The 13,741-nt window shown below is 41.2% G+C and overlaps 1 protein-coding gene across 1 annotated transcript in view; it reads right to left on the reverse strand.

Annotated features, from left to right (window-relative positions):
• LOC139543571 (tight junction protein ZO-2-like) overlaps positions 1-9,077 on the reverse strand; it is a 45,370-nt gene extending 36,293 nt beyond the window's left edge. The window contains exon 1 of the mRNA XM_071349769.1: positions 8,922-9,077. The gene's annotated coding sequence lies outside the window, so the exon portion shown is untranslated. The remainder of the gene's footprint in view (positions 1-8,921) is intronic.
• Between the last annotated feature and the right edge of the window lie 4,664 nt (positions 9,078-13,741).

The following is a 13,741-nucleotide window of genomic DNA, read 5'->3' on the forward strand; positions in this document are numbered from 1 at the left end:
ATGATCCCGCAGGTGAGGAAGCCGGATGCGGAGGTCCTGGGCTGGAGTGGTTAGACGTTGTCTTGGACGCTCTGCCAAATTCTCAAAAAATTATGTGAGATAATTGAACATTCAATTCTCTGGAAACCGCTTTGGTGGACATTCCCCCCTTAAAACTTCTGTCTTCTATACATTACCAGTCAAAAGTTTGGACACATCTACTCATTCAAGGGTTTTTATTTTACTATTTTATACATTGTAAAAGAATAGTGAAGACATCAAAACTATGAAATAACACATATGGTATCATGTAGTAACCAAAAGTGTTAAGGAAATCAAAATATATTTTATACTTTAGATTCTGCAAAGTAGCCACCCTTTGCATTCTCTCAAGTAGGTGTAGCCAAACTTTTGACTGGTACTGTGTACCTACATATACACACAGTGCAAAGAAAAAGTATATGAACCCTTTGGAATTACCTGGATTTCTGCATGAATTTGACCAAATTTGATCTGGTCTTCATCTAAGTCACAACAATAGACAAACAGTGTGCTTAAACTAATAACAAATTGCATTTTTCTTGTCTATATTGAGTACAAACATTTAAACATTAGGTTGGAAAAAGTATGTGAACCCCTTGGCTAATGACTTCTCCAAAAGCTAATTGGAGTCAGGAGTCAGCTAACCTGGAGTCCAATCAATGAGACGAGATTGTAGATGTTGGTTTAGAGCTGCCCTGCCCTATAAAAAAAAACACTAAATTTGAGTTTGCTATTCACAAGAAGCATTGCTGATGTGAACCATGCCTCAAACAAGAGAGATTTCAGAAGACCTTGCATAAAGTTGGAAAGGGTTACAAAAGTATCTCTAAAAACGTCAGTCCACGGTAAGACAAATTGTCTATAAATGGAGAAAGTTCAGCACTGTTGCTACTCTCCCTAGGAGTGGCCGTCCTGCAAAGATGACTGCAAGAGCACAGCGCAGAATGCTCAATGAGGTTAAGAAGAATCCTAGAGTGTCAGCTAAAGACTTACAGAAATCTCTGGAACATGCTAACATCTCTGTTGACGAGTCTACAACACGTAAAACACTAAACAAGAATGGTGTTCATGGGAGGACACCATGGAAGAAGCCCCTGCTGTCCACAAAAAAACCCATTGCTGCATGTCTGAAGTTCGCAAAAGAACACCTGGATGTCCCACAGCGCTACTGGCAAAATATTCTGTGGACAGATGAAACTAAAGTTGTGTTGTTTGGAAGGAACACACAACAACACTATGTGTGGAGAAGAAAAAGGCACAGCACAACAACATCAAAACCTCATCCCAACTGTAAATTAAGGTGGAGGGAGCATCATGGTTTGGGGCTGCTTTGCTGCCTCACGGCCTGGAGAGCTTGCTATCATCAACGGAAAAATGAATTCCCAAGTTTATCAAGACATTTTTCATGAGAATGTAAGGCTATTTGTCCGCCAATTGAAGCGCAACATAAGTTAAGTGATGCAACAGGACAACAACCCAAAACACAGAAGTAAATAAACAACAAAATGGCTTCAACAGATGAAAATAGGCCTTCTGGAGTGTCCCAGTCAGAGTCCTGACCTCATCCCGATTTGAGATGCTGTGGCATTACATTTACATTTACATTTAAGTCATTTAGCAGACGCTCTTATCCAGAGCGACTTACAAATTGGTGCATTCACCTTATGACATCCAGTGGAACAGCCACTTTACAATAGTGCATCTAAATCTTTTAAGGGGGGGGGGGGGTCAGAAGGATTACTTTATCCTATCCTAGGTATTCCTTAAAGAGGTGGGGTTTCAGGTGTCTCCGGAAGGTGGTGATTGACTCCGCTGTCCTGGCGTCGTGAGGGAGTTTGTTCCACCATTGGGGGGCCAGAGCAGCGAACAGTTTTGACTGGGCTGAGCGGGAACTGTACTTCCTCAGTGGTAGGGAGGCGAGCAGGCCAGAGGTGGATGAACGCAGTGCCCTTGTTTGGGTGTAGGGCCTGATCAGAGCCTGAAGGTACTGAGGTGCCGTTCCCCTCACAGATCCGTAGGCAAGCACCATGGTCTTGTAGCGGATGCGAGCTTCAACTGGAAGCCAGTGGAGAGAGCGGAGGAGCGGGGTGACGTGAGAGAACTTGGGAAGGTTGAACACCAGACGGGCTGCGGCGTTCTGGATGAGTTGTAGGGGTTTAATGGCACAGGCAGGGAGCCCAGCCAACAGCGAGTTGCAGTAATCCAGACGGGAGATGACAAGTGCCTGGATTAGGACCTGCGCCGCTTCCTGTGTGAGGCAGGGTCGTACTCTGCGGATGTTGTAGAGCATGAACCTACAGGAACGGGCCTGACCTGTAGGCATGACCTCAAGAGATGGTTCACACCAGATATACCAGATATACCAAGAATATTGTGGAACTGAAACAGTTTTGTAAAGAGGAATGGTCTGCATTTCTGATTATTTTATGCCCAATAGATATTTAAAGGTAAATAATGTATTGTGTAATTTTGTAAATACGATTTATTGTAGATGTATTGTAAATAAGAACAGAAGGTTTCTAAAATGTTTTACATTAATGTGGATGCTACCATGATTGTGGATCATCCTTAACTCGTCAATAATGATGAATGAGAAAGTCAAAGGGTCAAAGATCATAACCCAAAGACATGCTAACCTCTAACCATTACCAATAAAAAGTAAGGTTAGCATGTCTTGGAACTTTCCCACTCATCATTATTCATTCAAGATATTACCGTAATCATGGTAGTATCCACATCAATATAGAAGTGTTTAGAAACATATATTCTTATTTACAATAAAAGTGACTCCTAAATGACACAATACATTACCCCCGAATTAAGATTAAAAGATGTCTGCAGAAAGAATGGGGCGTCAGCTATAATGACACTTTGAGTTTGAAAAAATCTATTTTGGTTATTGAACTACAGTAAGTGAAGTGGATCAACACCCAGTAACAGCATGATGGTACCAGAATGAAATCATGGGCCTATACTTGTGCTTATAACTTTTGCTTAGACCATGGTCTAAAATGCTTTCACATAGGCCAACCTGGCCTAATTAGCAACAATGCTGAAAACAGCCAGCTGAGCAGACAGAATTTGTTATGGGATATAATTTGTCTCAGACAATTAAAATTATTCACGTAGTTGGATGTGATCCAACCCTTTTTTCACTAAAGCATCCTTACCAGAACTCCACCAGCACATTCTGATACTCAAATCAAACTGCATCAATTGCAAAAATGTGTCTAGACAATTATCTCACAGTATAAGACCTACTTTTCAGGACTTGCTAGAGACCATCCATTAATCTGTCCAGTTATCTCTCTGAGTTCAGAGACCATCCATCAATCTGTCCAGTTATCTCTCTGAGTTCAGAGAGACTATCAATTAATCTGTCCAGGTATCTCTCTGAGTTCAGAGACCATCCATTAATCTGTCCAGTTATCTCTTTCAGAGTTTAGAGACCGTCCATTAATCTGTCCATTTATCTCTCTGAGTTCAGAGAGACTATCCATTAATCTGTCCAGTTATCTCTCTGAGTTGAGAGACCGTCCATTAACCAGTTATCTCTCGGAGTTCAGAGATCGTCCATTAACCTGTCCAGTTATCTCTCTGAGTTCAGAGACCGTCCATTAACCTTTCCAGTTATCTCTCTGAGTTCAGAGACCGTCCATTAACCTGTCCAGTTAATTCTCTGAGTTCAGAGAGACTATACGTTAATCTGTCGTTACTCTCTGGGTTCAGAGACCGTCCATTAATCTGTCCAGTTATCTCTCTGAGTTCAGAGACCGTCCATTAACCTTTCCAGTTATCTCTCTGAGTTCAGAGACCGTCCATTAACCTGTCCAGTTAATTCTCTGAGTTCAGAGACCGTCCATTAACCTGTCCAGTTATCTCTCTGAGTTCAGAGAGACTATCCATTAATCTGTCCAGTTATCTCTCTGAGTTCAGAGACTATCCATTAATCTGTCCAGTTATCGCTCAGAGTTCAGAGACCATCCATTAACTAGTTATCTCTCAGAGTTCAGAGACCATCCATTAACCTGTCCAGTTATCTCTCTGAGTTCAGAGACCGTCCATTAACCTGTCCAGTTATCTCTCTGAGTTCAGAGAGACTATCCATTAATCTGTCCAGCTATCTCTCTGAGTTCAGAGACCATCCATTAATCTGTCCAGTTATCTCTCTGAGTTCAGAGATCAAGATATCCAGTTATCCATCCATACATCAGTGTCTCTTCTCCTCTGTGAGGTCAAGCCAGGACATAGTTCATGGTTCATAGTTCATGATCTCTCTTCCATCCTCAGGTTCACCACGAGGTTGGGAGGTCACAGAAAGGTCACGCCCTCTTCCTCTTAATGGTCCCCGACCCTTAACACCTGACCTATGAACCTGGGCTGCTGGTAGGGTTAAAGGTTATCTGACCTTCTGTAAATCCTCTCTCAGCCGGGAGGGGAGAGGCTGACCCAGCCGGTGTCACCTGAACTCTGACCCTGTTATCTGACCTTCTGTAGTTCCTCTCTCAGCCAGGAGGGGAGAGGCTGACCCAGCCGGTGGAGCAGCTTGGACAAGTCTATGTTGGGTTCCCTATAGTACCTGGACAGGTAGGACCGTGCCTAGAGAGAGAGAGAGAGAGAGAGAGAGAGAGAGAGAGAGAGAGAGGATGGTAGATAAAGGGTATCCTCAAATCTTCTTTCTGTCCCTCTCTGAGTGGTATGGTGTACGTGGTATAGTGTGTGTGGTATGGTGTGCGTCATAATAAGGTCATTGCTTCCCTTAAGGATCTGTTTGAGGTCAAACTTCCTGTAAGGATCTGATTGAGGTCACAACTTCCTGTAAGGATCTGATTGAGGTCATAACTTCCTGTAAGGATCTGATTGAGATCATAACTTCCTGTAAGGATCTGATTGAGGTCATAACTTCCTTTAAGGATCTGATTGAGGTCGTAACTTCCTGTAAGGATCTGATTGAGATCATAACTTCCTGTAAGGATCTGATTGAGGTCATAACTTCCTGTAAGGATCTGATTGAGGTCATCACTTCCTGTAAGGATCTGATTGAGATTTTAACTTCCTGTAAGGATCTGATTGAGGTCATAACTTCCTGTAAGGATCTGATTGAGGTCATAACTTCCTGTAAGGATCTGATTGAGATTTTAACTTCCTGTAAGGATCTGATTGAGGTCATAACTTCCTGTAAGAATCTGATTGAGATCATAACTTCCTGTAAGGATCTGATTGAGGTCATAACTTCCTGTAAGGATCTGATTGAGGTCATAACTTCCTGTAAGGATCTGATTGAGGTCATAACTTCCTGTAAGGTTCTGATTGAGGTCATAACTTCCTGTAAGGATCTGATTGAGATCATAACTTCCTGTAAGGATCTGATTGAGGTCATAACTTCCTTTAAGGATCTGATTGAGGTCGTAACTTCCTGTAAGGATCTGATTGAGATCATAACTTCCTGTAAGGATCTGATTGAGGTCATAACTTCCTGTAAGGGTCTGATTGAGATTTTAACTCCCTGTAAAGATCTGATTGAGGTCATAACTTCCTGTAAGGATCTGATTGAGGTCATAACTTCCTGTAAGGATCTGATTGAGATTTTAACTTCCTGTAAGGATCTGATTGAGGTCATAACTTCCTGTAAGGATCTGATTGAGATCACAACTTCCTGTAAGGATCTGATTGAGGTCATAACTTCCTGTAAGGATCTGATTGAGATCACAACTTCCTGTAAGGATTTGATTGAGGTCATAACTTCCTGTAAGGATCTGATTGAGGTCATAACTTCCTGTAAGGATCTGATTGAGGTCATAACTTGCTGTAAGGATCTGATTGAGATCGTAACTTCCTGTAAGGATCTGATTGAGGTCATAACTTGCTGTAAGGATCTGATTGAGGTCATAACTTCCTGTAAGGATCTGATTGAGATTTTAACTTCCTGTAAGGATCTGATTGAGGTCATAACTTCCTGTAAGGATCTGATTGAGGTCATAACGTCCTGTAAGGATCTGATTGAGGTCATAACTTCCTGTAAGGATCTGATTGAGGTCATAACTTCCTGTAAGGATCTGATTGAGGTCATATCTTCCTGTAAGGATCTGATTGAGGTCACAACTTCCTGTAAGGATCTGATTGAGGTCATAACTTCCTGTAAGGATCTGATTGAGATTTTAACTTCCTGTAAGGATCTGATTGAGGTCATAACTTCCTGTAAGGATCTGATTGAGATCATAACTTCCTGTAAGGATCTGATTGAGGTCATAACTTCCTGTAAGGATCTGATTGAGGTCATAACTTCCTGTAAGGATCTGATTGAGGTCATAACTTCCTGTAAGGATCTGATTGAGGTCATAACTTCCTGTAAGGATCTGATTGAGGTCATAACTTCCTGTAAGGATCTGATTGAGATTTTAACTTCCTGTAAGGATCTGATTGAGATCATAACTTCCTGTAAGGATCTGCTTGAGATCATAACTTCCTGTAAGGATCTGATTGAGGTCATAACTTCCTGTAAGGATCTGATTGAGATCTTAACTTCCTGTAAGGATCTGATTGAGATCATAACTTCCTGTAAGGATCTGATTGAGGTCATAACTTCCTGTAAGGATCTGATTGAGGTCATAACTTCCTGTAAGGATCTGATTGAGGTCATAACTTCCTGTAAGGATCTGATTGAGATTTTAACTTCCTGTAAGGATCTGATTGAGGTCATAACTTCCTGTAAGGATCTGATTGAGGTCATAACGTCCTGTAAGGATCTGATTGAGGTCATAACTTCCTGTAAGGATCTGATTGAGGTCATAACTTCCTGTAAGGATCTGATTGAGGTCATATCTTCCTGTAAGGATCTGATTGAGGTCACAACTTCCTGTAAGGATCTGATTGAGGTCATAACTTCCTGTAAGGATCTGATTGAGATTTCAACTTCCTGTAAGGATCTGATTGAGAATTTAACTTCCTGTAAGGATCTGATTGAGGTCACAACTTCCTGTAAGGATCTGATTGAGGTCATAACTTCCTGTAAGGATCTGATTGAGGTCATAACTTCCTGTAAGGATCTGATTGAGGTCATAACTTCCTGTAAGGATCTGATTGAGATTTTAACTTCCTGTAAGGATCTGATTGAGATCATAACTTCCTGTAAGGATCTGATTGAGATCATAACTTCCTGTAAGGATCTGATTGAGGTCATAACTTCCTGTAAGGATCTGATTGAGATCTTAACTTCCTGTAAGGATCTGATTGAGATCATAACTTCCTGTAAGGATCTGATTGAGGTCACAACTTCCTGTAAGGATCTGATTGAGGTCATAACTTCCTGTAAGGATCTGATTGAGATTTTAACTTCCTGTAAGGATCTGATTGAGATCATAACTTCCTGTAAGGATCTGATTGAGGTCATAACTTCCTGTAAGGATCTGATTGAGATCATAACTTCCTGTAAGGATCTGATTGAGGTCACAACTTCCTGTAAGGATCTGATTGCCTGACGTTTTCCAGCCTGCAGCAAAGCCCTGTGGGAAACCTGACCACGCCAACACCATATTGACTACCATCCAGACTCTGGTATGACTGTGGTTGTGTGTGTCAGTGTGTGTGTCAGTGTGTGTGTGTGTGTGTGTCAGTGTGTGTGTCAGTGTGTGTTAGTGTGTGTGTTACCTCTGGTATGACTGTGGTTGACAAAGCAAAAACAGGTTTTTAGAAATGTTTGCAAATGTATTCAAAATAAAAAACTGAAATATCACATTTACATAAATATTCAGACCCTTAACTCAGTACTTTATTGAAGGACCTTTGGCAGCAATTACAGCCTAGAGTCTTCTTGGGTATGACACTACAAGCTTGGCACACCTGTATTTGGAGGAGTTTCTCCCATTTCTTCTATGCAGATCCTCTCAAGCTGTCAGGTTGGATGGGGAGCATCATTGCACAGCATTGCCATCTTTGAATGCATCAACTTTATTTTCAGAAACTCTTCAGGGACTATTGTGATGAGCCCAAAAACCAAATTTGGAGTTTATCTGACTTGTACTCCACCAGAAAATATAAATATATATATTTTTTAAATGTAAGCATTAGTGTTACATTGGCAAAAAAGTGAATTGTTGATTGATATCTTAAAAAAACAAGGAAACTATGCTAAACTTAACATGGTTCATCATGGTAATGTCTGAAATCAGATTTTTGATTTATCAATACCAAATTTGTTGTTATTTGGGCTAATGAGAAGTTTTTCAAACGTTTTCCAAGATGGAGGAAAATCTTTCCTAACGGACCTTTGGGGGAAATTATTTGACAAATTTGTTCCCCACGAGGAAAGACACCGACATACAAAGTTTCAAGTTGAGGGTCTAAGCAAGACTGCCTATAAACAGCGCCACCTATAACAGTGGCATTATTTTTTACCAAAGTTCCTCATGTCCTGTAGTTAATGGGTTTTTTTAAGTTACCAAGCTATGCTTGAGTTATTTGACTATGTCAACAACAACAAAAAGGTTTCACAGCTTTGTTGTGAACCACAAAAGGTCATAAGTTATACATGATTTAAAGATTAAATAGGTTTTGGTTGCCCAAACAGAAAAGCCAGAGTGGATAAATACATCAACTATTAGGGCGGGAGGGGTCAACAACATTGGGGCCTCAGAATGTATGACAAATCGTAACGTTATTGTAACAGAATAGCACTTCGCTGTGGGCTACAAAGGACAAACTCTGAAGCCGCCCAAGCCTGGTCAGTAGTAACTGTACTCTATTTTCAGAAGCTTTGTTTTTCTTATGAATTAAGCGCATGAGAAGGCTACTGAATAAGCGCAACAGAGGCTACTGCAAAGAATGGCAATGCCCAAATAAGGCAAAAGAAGCAAGCAGACCTAGGTTAGAAAAGGACATGTCAGTTTCGAAGTTTGACTTACCTAATGGAAGTTCTGGATATTTGATAGTTTGCTATGGAAGTGCACAATTAAATACCGAATATGATCGTCCACCAACATAATGTGAGTTTTGAAGTAACAAAATAAGCAGTTCGTCTGCCATCAAATATTTATATTTCCTGGTTTCTGCAGGTATGGGCGTGGCGTTGAAACTGAAGGTGAGTCGCACACGCTGCTGTGTACTACCACGTGAGTGTAGGTGGATGAGTTCAGGGGTGTAATCCTTACACCAAACAGTTGCAAAACGTTCTGTTTTGCAACGACAACTAGCATTTCTATTTGACAGATTCAAGTAGGTCCCGCCCTGTTTGCTGAACATGACCAATATAAACGCTTGTTTTTGTGTTTGGAGTAATGAATAAACCCTAGTTTCGACCAAGGGCATGAGTCACACCACAAATGTTTACTTATGGCCCACTTTCCGTTTGATGTCCACTCTCCAGTGAATTGTACAGAAACTGAATGTCAGCTCATAAATATTTGTGATGTGGGGGAAAGCCTAATCGCTCATCTCTACTACTCACTCCTTTGAATTAAAAGTAATCCACACTAAAACTGTATGAATCATACCTGGGAAGTGGAACATAAAAGGAAACATCCTCCACAACCAACTTTACTTAACCATGAGCACACTCCAACCCCTACCTTTTATCAATAGGCTACAATTTGAATACCTGCCTAGTTGGTTTGACTTGTCATGTAAGAGGAGGACTCTGTGGCATATCCAATGTCTATCAGACAGAAGGCCTATGTATGGCTTAAATAGCACACAGTTCAGTGTGCTAAATGAGCATGACAATTGTTATAAGGGCTTCAATTGAATCACATCCTGGGTTGGATGTGTTAGGACTTGTACTATTATTTTGTTACTCGAGTCATTGACTTGGGTTGTAGAGAATCAAGTAATGCACAGGTAAGTTGAAACAATGCATACAGCACGCTATGTTCCCAAGATGTCAACTTTTGCTTTTTTGCATATGAAAATCATGCATGCATGGTTGTAATGCACCCATTATTTTAGAGGGGGCACAAAGTATGTAAGGATGAAACAGCTTTTTCCTGCAATCTAGAGCCATAATCATTGTGCCTACTGTAATTCTATGTACAAAAATATTTTTCTGCATATGTTATCTAAGCATACCTCTTTACCTGTTAAATTGTCATCTTGTTAAGGGTGTCATTCTGACTTTTGTAAATCACACATCTCAATATACTGTACTACAATGGTGTGTATTCAAGGATGCTAAGAGAAGCCAGGCTTCCTCAAACAATTTACCAGGAAAGAAATATCAAATTTAGCCTCTTTTAGCAAGAGGCTGAATGTATCTCACCGGAGAAAGCATCCAAGTGAACAAAACAGCACCCCTCTGTCTCCAGTATGTGTAGCCCATCTATTTGATGCTGTCTGGACAAAAATATAATTATATTGTTGCCGCCCGTAGCATTGAATGTAAGGGAAGCCAGCGAGCATTTGGCCTCCCTTGATAAAAAATAATTATACAATAATAGCCAATCAGTGTTGAGCTAAACTGAGTGATCAACTGTGAAAAGTGTCAAAAGTTTTGATTTGGCTTCACACAGACGGAAAAACATTTGAATTGTTGCATCTAGTTGTGTTGTTATCATCCAGTGGCTAGCTACCTAGCTAAAATGAGCCCTTTCCTAAATTAGCCATGGGTGGAGATGGGGATTTGGACTTGTGATTTTACTTAATTCTCCATCCTGGCCAAAGATTATAACAGCGATTCTGATCTAACAATATATTCATACATTGTGCCTCTGGCCTGAAAGGATGGAAGTTCAAAATGTAGCTAGATGTAGTAGGCTAATGTTAACTAGCTGGCTAATCGTTGCCCATGCAAGGAAGTTAGGCTAGCGAGCAAGCATTTTAGCCAGGTAGCCTAGGACAACAAAAACTAAAAGCGTGTACTGTATGACAGAGTCATAGTTTGATGATTTGAAATGGTGCTGGAATAGTGGAGGCAGCTTATTTTTATTGTGACTTGCGTTAACTCTCCGGTGTTCAAAATCAATAGTTGTTTTGTAGTCCAAATATGTTGTAATGATTAACTTGATTTACCATGCTGTAGGTCATGTAACTGTTTCTTAATTGCAACATGCTTTGTAGACTCCACCGGACAATGTTGCTCTGCAGTTTTGTGATGAAACAAAGGTGTGGTTTACATTTAAGTGTGGTTGAATTTATTCTCACACCATCTTATTGTCTCGACCTTAGGCATGCATATATGCGTCACAAAACTGCAGAGCAACATTGTCCGGTGGAGTCTACAAAGCATGTTGCAATTAAGAAACATTTGGACTTATGTCATGCAATAAAATGCAAATGAATTACTTAAAAATCATACAATGTGATTTTCTGGATTTTTGTTTTAGATTCCGTCTTCCGAAAATCACATTGTATGATTTTTGGCCCACTCCTCCATACAGACCTTCTCCAGATCCTTCAGGTTTCAGGGCTGTTGCTGGGCAATACGGACTTTCAGCTCCCTCCAAATATTCTCTATTGGGTTCAGGTCTGGAGACTGTCTAGGCGACTCCAGGACCTTGAGATGCTTCTTACGGAGCCACTCCTTAGTTGCCCTGGCTGTGTGTTTCGGGTCGTTGTCATGCTGGAAGACCCAGCCACGACCCATCTTCAATGCTCTTACTGAGGGAAGGAGGTTGTTGGCCAAGATCTCGCGATACATGGCCCCATCCATCCTCCCCTCAATACGGTACAGTCGTCCTGTCCCCTTTGCAGAAAAGCATCCCCAAAGAATGATGTTTCCACCTCCATGCTTCACGGTTGGGATGGTGTTCTTGGGGTTGTACTCATCCTTCTTCTTCCTCCAAACACGGCGAGTGGAGTTTAGACCAAAAAGCTCTATTTTTGTCTCATCAGACCACATGACCTTCTCCCATTCCTCCTCTGGATCATCCAGATGGTCATTGGCAAACTTCAGACAGGCCTGGACATGCGCTGGCTTGAGCAGGGGGACCTTGCGTGCGCTGCAGGATTTTAATCCATGACGGCATAGTGTGTTACTAATGGTTTTCTTTGAGACTGTGGTCCCAGCTCTCTTCAGGTCATTGACCAGGTCCTGCCGTGTAGTTGTGGGCTGATCCCTCACCTTCCTCATGATCATTGATGCCCCACGAGGTGAGATCTTGCTTGGAGCCCCAGACCGAGGGTGATTGACCGTCATCTTGAACTTCTTCCATTTTCTAATAATTGCGCCAACAGTTGTTGCCTTCTCACCAAGCTGCTTGCCTATTGTCCTGTAGCCCATCCCAGCCTTGTGCAGGTCTACAATTTTATCCCTGATGTCCTTACACAGCTCTCTGGTCTTGGCCATTGTGGAGAGGTTGGCGTCTGTTTGATTGAGTGTGTGGACAGGTGTCTTTTATACAGGTAACGAGTTCAAACAGGTGCAGTTAATACAGGTAATGAGTGGAGAACAGGAGGGCTTCTTAAAGAAAAACTAACAGGTCTGTCAGAGCCGGAATTCTTACTGGTTGGTAGGTGATCAAATACTTATGTCATGCAATAAAATGCAAATGAATTACTTAAAAATCATACAATGTGATTTTCTGGATTTTTTTTTCTTCTTTAGATTCCGTCTCTCACAATTGAAGTGTACCTATGATAAAAATTACAGACCTCTACATGCTTTGTAAGTAGGAAAACCTGCAAAATCGGCAGTGTATCAAATACTTGTTCTCACCACTGTATATATATATATATATATATATATCTATCTATCACAGTGACAAGGCATATGAACTAACATTATAGAGCAAACAACGCAATTATCACAACACATACAGTTGAAGTCGGAAGTTTACATACCTTAGCCAAATACATTTAAACTCAGTTTTTCACAATTTCTGACATTTAATCCTAGTAAAAATTCCCTGTCTTAGGTCAGTTAGGATCACCACTTTATTTTAAGAATGTGAAATGTCAGAATAATAGTAGAGAGAATTCATCACATTTACATTTACATTTAAGTCATTTAGCAGACGCTCTTATCCAGAGCGACTTACAAATTGGACCACATTCCCAGTGGGACAGAAGTTTACATACACTCAATTAGTATTTGGTAGCATTGCCTTTAAATTGTTTAACTTGGGTCAAACGTTTTGGGTAGCCTTCTACAAGCTTCCCACAATAAGTTGGGTGCATTTTGGCCCATTCCTCCTGACAGAGCTGGTGTAACTGAGTCAGGGCTGTAGGCCTCCTTGCTCGCACACACTTTTTCAGTTCTGCCCACAAATTTCTATAGGATTGAGGTCAGCGCTTTGTGATGGGCACTCCAATACCTTGACTTTGTTATCCTTAAGCCATTTCGCCACAACTTTGGAAGTATGCTTGGGGTCATTGTCCATTTGGAAGACTCATTTGCGACCAAGCTTTAACTTCCTGACTGATGTCTTGAGATGTTGGTTCAATATATCCACATAATTTTCCTCCCTAATGATTCCATCTATTTTGTGAAGCGCACCAGTCCCTCCTGCAGCAAAGCACCCCCACAACACATGCTGCCACCCCCGTGCTTCATGGTTGGGATGGTGTTCTTCAGCATGCAAGCCTCCCCTTTTTCCTTCAAACATAACAATGGTCATTATGGCCAAACAGTTATTTTTTTGTTTCATCAGAACAGAGGACATTTCTCCAAAAAGTACGATCTTTGTCCCCATGTGCAGTTGCAAACCGTAGTGTGGCTTTTTTATGCCGGTTTTGGAGCAGTGGCTTCTTCCTTGCCGAGCGGCCTTTCAGGTTATGTCGATATAGGACTCGT

Source organism: Salvelinus alpinus, chromosome 18 (assembly GCF_045679555.1).
Source record: "Salvelinus alpinus chromosome 18, SLU_Salpinus.1, whole genome shotgun sequence".
Lineage (NCBI taxonomy): Eukaryota > Metazoa > Chordata > Actinopteri > Salmoniformes > Salmonidae > Salvelinus > Salvelinus alpinus.